This window comes from Drosophila simulans, chromosome 3L (assembly GCF_016746395.2).
Source record: "Drosophila simulans strain w501 chromosome 3L, Prin_Dsim_3.1, whole genome shotgun sequence".
Taxonomy (NCBI): Eukaryota; Metazoa; Arthropoda; class Insecta; order Diptera; family Drosophilidae; genus Drosophila; species Drosophila simulans.
Genome location: NC_052522.2, coordinates 2,686,045 through 2,692,044, shown reverse-complemented (window position 1 = coordinate 2,692,044; position 6,000 = coordinate 2,686,045). Strand labels below are relative to the sequence as shown.

The window sequence follows — 6,000 nt, the reverse complement described above, 5'->3', positions numbered from 1 at the left end:
GCATCATGGCTGGGCATGCAACAATTATGAAAAGTCTCCACTCGGGTACACTTGTCCGCTCGTGTAGACCGAAATCGGCGGCAGGATGGCCGAGCGGATGGATAGAGAGCGCGCACCTTGTGGCAAGTGCGTGGGCGTGGGGGGCGGGGCATGTGCGAAAGGCGACGTTCGCAGCTGCCTGCATCCGCATCCAGGGAAATCGCTTAGCTGTTGCTTCGTGTGCGACTCGCAAGGTGGAAATTGATATTACTTTTTAATGCTGGGCCAGCTGGTGGCTGGCAGGACTTCCAGTGCGCGACAGGGAGGCGGCTATGCCGAGGAGCGTCCGTGCGACAGAGAGGGCGCGAGAAGCGAGAGCGCACGGCTTCGGCTCGAAGGACCAAAAGTGCCAGCCTCGTCACAGTTCGAGTTGAGCCGTCTCGCGAGCAGGACACCAAACGCGGAGGCTGACATATCCTGTGGCCAGGAACTTGGCAACTTGGGTACTTGGGAACCAGGAACCCAGGCTATAGGAGCTATAGCTTTTCTAACTTCTCCCGGCCAAGGTGTGCGTGTGCGCGAGTGTGGGTATCCTGGCTGTTGCTGCTGCTGTAACGGTGTGTGCTTTGTGCGTGTGTGAGTGTGTGCGTAGCCGTGTTGTTGGCCAAACAAAAGCCAGAAGAAGTGACGAATAAATTTATAACCGCGCGCTTAACACACGCTACCTGAAAATATACATTTCGCAATAAGTACTACTCTCACTTTAAATCTAAAAAAATTGTTTAGACGCGCAGGTGAGTTGAATTCGTATGTGCCAAAAATGGTTGTTATGAAAGGACTCGCGTGGCAGGCTAGCAAATAGTTTAATTTCCGGTCTGGCCATCAGGCGCACATCCGGTTTCAGTTTTATTTCCGTCTGTGCTCACTGCTCATTCACATGTTCCAGAATATATCTGCCAATTCTTAAATTAATTTCATAAATACGAATAGGATTTTTAAATTTGAAACGGCAAGGCTATTTTTTCAGAAGTCCCCACCCTAAACTTGAACAATTAAGCAGTATTTTTATTATTTCTTATAAAACTTCGAAGTACTTGAGAATTTTGCAAGACCTTGAGTCGTTACTGCCAACTTTGTAATGGCAGGAAAAGTGCTTGCAAAAAGAATAAATGGATTGCAGAAGTCTCTGTCTGAATTTGATAAAACACCATTACACAAAAGGTATTGATTCCTGGTCCTGGCCCCTCCAACTAATTCCAAACGTATTAACCAGGCTTATGTCTTAGCCCTTGGGGGCTTTGAGAAAAGACGGCGGACAAACACCTCACAGGCTGCAAAATAAAACAACTTAATGAAGCAAGAAATTGAAAACATTATCAAGGCGATTAATTATTGATACTTTGATGTTGCCGGGCCCCGTCTAATTAATTTATAATTAAGTTAAGCATCTGCCCGGAGCCCTCTCTTTGGATCTCCCTGCTCGAGCTTTAAGTCCAGGATGAGGAGCAACTTTAAGCTGTCTTCGGCACCTGCTTCAGCAATTTCTGCGATTGAGACTTTATGGACGTGACCCGCCTGGCGTATCGATGGCAATCAGATTGTTGGGATGGCTGGGGTGAGGTTTGGCTAATGCCTGCTCCTGGCTAGCCAACTGTCATTACTCTTGGCCCTAATCCCTGGTCGAGTTTGCGCCGCTCCACTCGAACGGATCCTGAGCCCACAGCTGAGCCCCTGCACTTACACCTGCCATCGCGTCTGGTCGAGGTCTGCTTCAAAGTGCTTTTATTATGCCATTTTAATTTAGATTCCTATCAATCAGTAATAAGCATTGTGTCCACCCGCACAGACAGCAAAAAAAGCGTTAAAAACGAAGAGATATTAGCTATTAGGGTCAGGAGCATTAGCTTAATATCCGCTTGATTTTTATTACAAAAACTTAATTCTATTGGATTTCCACACTCAGCGGGCAAAGCGAAAATTGGGTTTAAAGTGAATTCCAGATTTAGGAAGCCAGAGAATTTTGGATTTTCTCTTTATCCATTAAATATTACTCATATTTCAGAACATGGAATGTATTTTTCCCATTTGAAGGGTGAAACGTCAATGTCATAATTTACAAATTCATTTGATTGTTTTTACAAGACTCACAATTTGTATTGATATTTCCCACTGTTTTCGCCGAAAGTTTTTATAGCATTCGAAAGGAGTAAACAAAGTTGTTTAGTTTTCCTGTTTTGAGCGGATATGCAAATCAAGCGGCAAAACTCATTTCAGTTTCCCCACAAAATCGCCAACAACAAGAAGACAAGGGAAAAGTTAACCAAAACAACAAATGCTAGGCGAAACTGATGAAAAAAAAAAGGAAAACTCATTCGGATCGTTTGCATAAATTTGCGTCTTATTTTGTTGGCAATTTATATGCGCAGCCGAGTGACACACGCATTTTAATTGAAAGCAAATAAAAGACTCTATAATACATAATATGACAAGCCATAATCCTGACAGCAACAGTTATGCATGCTGACAGCTCGCAGCGTAGGGAAAATGTGTGCAAAAGCGTGCCGAAAACTGGGTCGGAAAAGCGGGGGAAAGCCGGAAAATGGACAGCAGGCAAATGCTGACAGGCTGGCCGGCCCAGCGAGCCTAATGGCATTTTAAACAACTGAACGATGGCCAGTTAGCCCGCTTTCCCCACCCATGTGTGTGCCCGTCGAAATGTATTCATTAATGTCGTCTGCAAAGTCAAAGTGTTTAAAATGTTCAACACGCCCGGGGCACATCCTGGTATCCTTATATCCTTATATCCTTGGCCCATCAAGTACACCAACACACGCACGCACGTGTGCAGCCCCAGGATGCCCGCAAAAGGATTAGGCCCTCTGTTTTGGCCCTGCCTAGCAGACTCTGCTCATTCTGGTTGCGCTTTAATCAAAAGCAGAAATTAATTAACTTTGTGCCGAGGATTCCAGACTTATCTCTCCACGGCGTGTGTTGTGAATAATGAACGATTCCCGGACTCTCGGATTGCGAGATGCAAAATACCAAATTGCCGCTTCATTTGCACAACAATTTTTAATAAAGCAGCAGCAAAGTGAGCGAATTTTTTCCCGTCGACGACTTTTGACCGGGTTTTCCGGACGTAAACAAGCGGAGGACCCAAAAAAAGAATAACCAAAAAACTGCGGGCCAAAGATAAAAAACGCGTAAACAAATAACCGACATAAAGCGCATAAAGTGAATGATGCTGGCCACAAGCGCAAATATTTATTTTACATTTTTAAATAAGTCGCTCACATTTGTTGTATTTGGCCTTATGTCGACATCCCATTTGATATATACACATAAAAAACTGGTGCAGAGTAAAAACCTCCGCTTATTTACATGGTTCTTATCTGCTTTAATGCGTTTACTCATAACATTCAATTCACTTTGATATTCATAAAAATATGCTGTTGATTTATGAACTAAGCTTAAAGACAACATATAAGAAATATCTAGCTGACTTTCTATCTTTTCGGCCTTAAATCGGGCTTATATTATTACTTATATTATTATATTATATATAGCTGATCAGTCTTCTAAGCATCCAAAGATGTACAACTTTGTTTTTAATATTTATTGCTTTCAGTGGGGAATTTAACTAATTGAATTTCGTTGGCACTTAACACGAAACTCGGAGGCCATTCCCTTTTTTTGGTCCTTTTGCAAGTTACGCATGCAAAACTGTGCAAAGTGCAGACTTACGCAAAAAATCGAAGGCTTCTAAGTGGAAGGAGTTGAAGCATATGAGCACTGGGTGGGGGTGGGTGAATTGCGCCCCACTCACATTTTCCAGCAGGATTCTGTCGTGCAGTCGAAATCGCTCCGTTCACTTGTCGTTTGCACGCTCCTCTATTTACTTTCTGCGGCTCGACGAATTCCCAATTAAAATGTTTGCCCACAGTTCTGGGAAGTAGGTAGTTTGGAGCAGCTCTTGTTCACTGGTAATTTGCATACGTGGATGCGTGACTATGTCCCGAAACACAATTTCTCGTTACGGCCCCATGAAAAGCAACTATCCGACTCCAGGGTGGAAAAAAAGTGTTGGCTGGCAGAAATAAATTACACTTTTTCGCTCGATTTTAATCCTGGAAATGCTGAATTTTTCCCGTAAAATACAGCGAACTTTGAGTGAATTAAAGAGAGCTTTGACGTAAATTACTTTTATGTCTTGCAGCTTTTTAATTTATTTGACGGAACCGAAATAAATTAAATTGGAGTTTCAGTTGATATCTATAGACTATATTAATATTTGGAACTAATTTTTGTGTACTTTTACTTAAGTAACTGTGAAAGTTAATTATTGTGTTACGTAAAATTATTTACCTGTCCCTTCTGCCAACACATATTTTTATTTGACATTCTAATTTAGATGTTTCTGCTAGGAAGCCTGCGAAATCCATAGGGATTCTGCCCACTTGTCTTAACTTGGCCAAATCGCCGCAAAAGGGACAGTGACAAAATGCTACAAATTTTACAATTTCCCTGTGCCATTTAAGGTCTTTTTCTGGAGCTGCGTTGTCCGCCGGCTGTTGGCGTTGCCATTACCGTAACGCGGACTATCTGTAATATCCGGGCGCCACAAGAAGCAAGGAGGAGCAGGGAATAGGATACCTAGGATATATAGGCCATCCAGGCAGACAGTGACAGAAGGTAGATAGCCAAGGCTCTGCTACTTGGCCGCCCTGTGTTTACATTTTGTTAAACGCGACCCTGACCCGCTTCCAACTCAGCCCTAGGTGTTCGGCTCCTGCTCCTGCTCCTCCTAGTCCTTTCCCAGTCCCTTCTCCCAACGTGTAATCGCTCAAAGCAGCTGATAATGGCTCCACTGGCTGTTGACGCCCTTCCAATCCTCCCAGCCCAACCACACTTGGAAAAAAACATTTCTACATTTCAACAATTCTTTTTAATTTAAATTATAACCATGTACTTTTCTAGATAGATTTGATATGGTTTGATTTCCTCTTCGACCGCTTTCAATGCGAATATATTGCATTTTGGTCCTTGTAATAAATGAAAGGACCTCTTTCTCATTGTGCACGGTAGGCAAAGAAAATTTGCCGCATTGTTTGGCCGTTCTAGCTCTGAGTTCTGCGCAAAATTGACATTTTATGCCCTTTGTGTGGGTGGAGCTTGAAGTGGATTTTCCTACGGGTGGATTGCCGCATCGACTGGGGCTGGGCTGGCCTAATGAAATATTTGAGCCAGCTAAGAGTCGTGTTATGAGCGCAGCTTACGCTCTGTGCTTTGATTAATGTAATTGGCGCCCAAGGGTCACGGTTACAGGGGAGTTTGACACTTTGAACCGGACGATCTGGCTGAGCTGGCCCTGTTGTGTACTCGAGATGATTAATGCATGTGCCCATCCAGCGGGCAACAGGCTGAGCTTAAAGTACAACAGAAAAGGTGAGGCCCTGAGATGGCCTAACTGAAAATCGAAAGTAATTTTACAGAAATGCAAAAGTTTCCGAGCGGAACCTTGGGCCAGCGAGCTGTTTACCAGAAGTTTTAGGTAAATTTGCCTTATTTTTTGGCCGTTTTCTCCCCTTTTTTTGGCTGACACAAACCGATATCGCTACAATGCAATGTGGAAACCGAGCGCCGAGCAACAGTTTGGCGAAAAGTTGGCACAAACATTTATCAAACGAGCTAAGCAAAAGTTTTCGACCCCCGAAAAGCGCTGTAAAAACGGAAAGGGGCAAAAACTATTTGCGGTTCGTTGACAATAAAATACCCTTTATGGCTAAGTCATTTACTTAGCAGACCTTCAGCGTTCTTTTGGGGAGCAGGGAAGCTTTATTATTGCATAAATATTCCCCTCAATTCGGGCTCATCTCTCATCTTGTTTGTCAACCCAAGACATTAACTTCCTTATCGAAATGTATTCAATTTAGTTTGATTGCCTCAGCTCAGCCATCGTAGGGTATTAGTATCGCATCCCCAAGTTGGCGCAACTTTTTTTTGGCTTTTTGTGTTCGCTGG

The 6,000-nt window shown here is 43.5% G+C and overlaps 1 protein-coding gene across 4 annotated transcripts in view; it reads left to right on the top strand.

Annotated features, from left to right (window-relative positions):
* The first annotated feature begins 376 nt into the window (after positions 1 to 376).
* Positions 377 to 6,000, top strand: part of LOC6736521 (regulating synaptic membrane exocytosis protein 1) — a 61,781-nt gene continuing 56,157 nt past the window's right edge. For all 4 annotated transcript variants that reach the window (XM_016170349.2, XM_016170351.2, XM_016170348.2 and 1 more), the window contains exon 1: positions 377 to 773. The gene's annotated coding sequence lies outside the window, so the exon portion shown is untranslated. The remainder of the gene's footprint in view (positions 774 to 6,000) is intronic.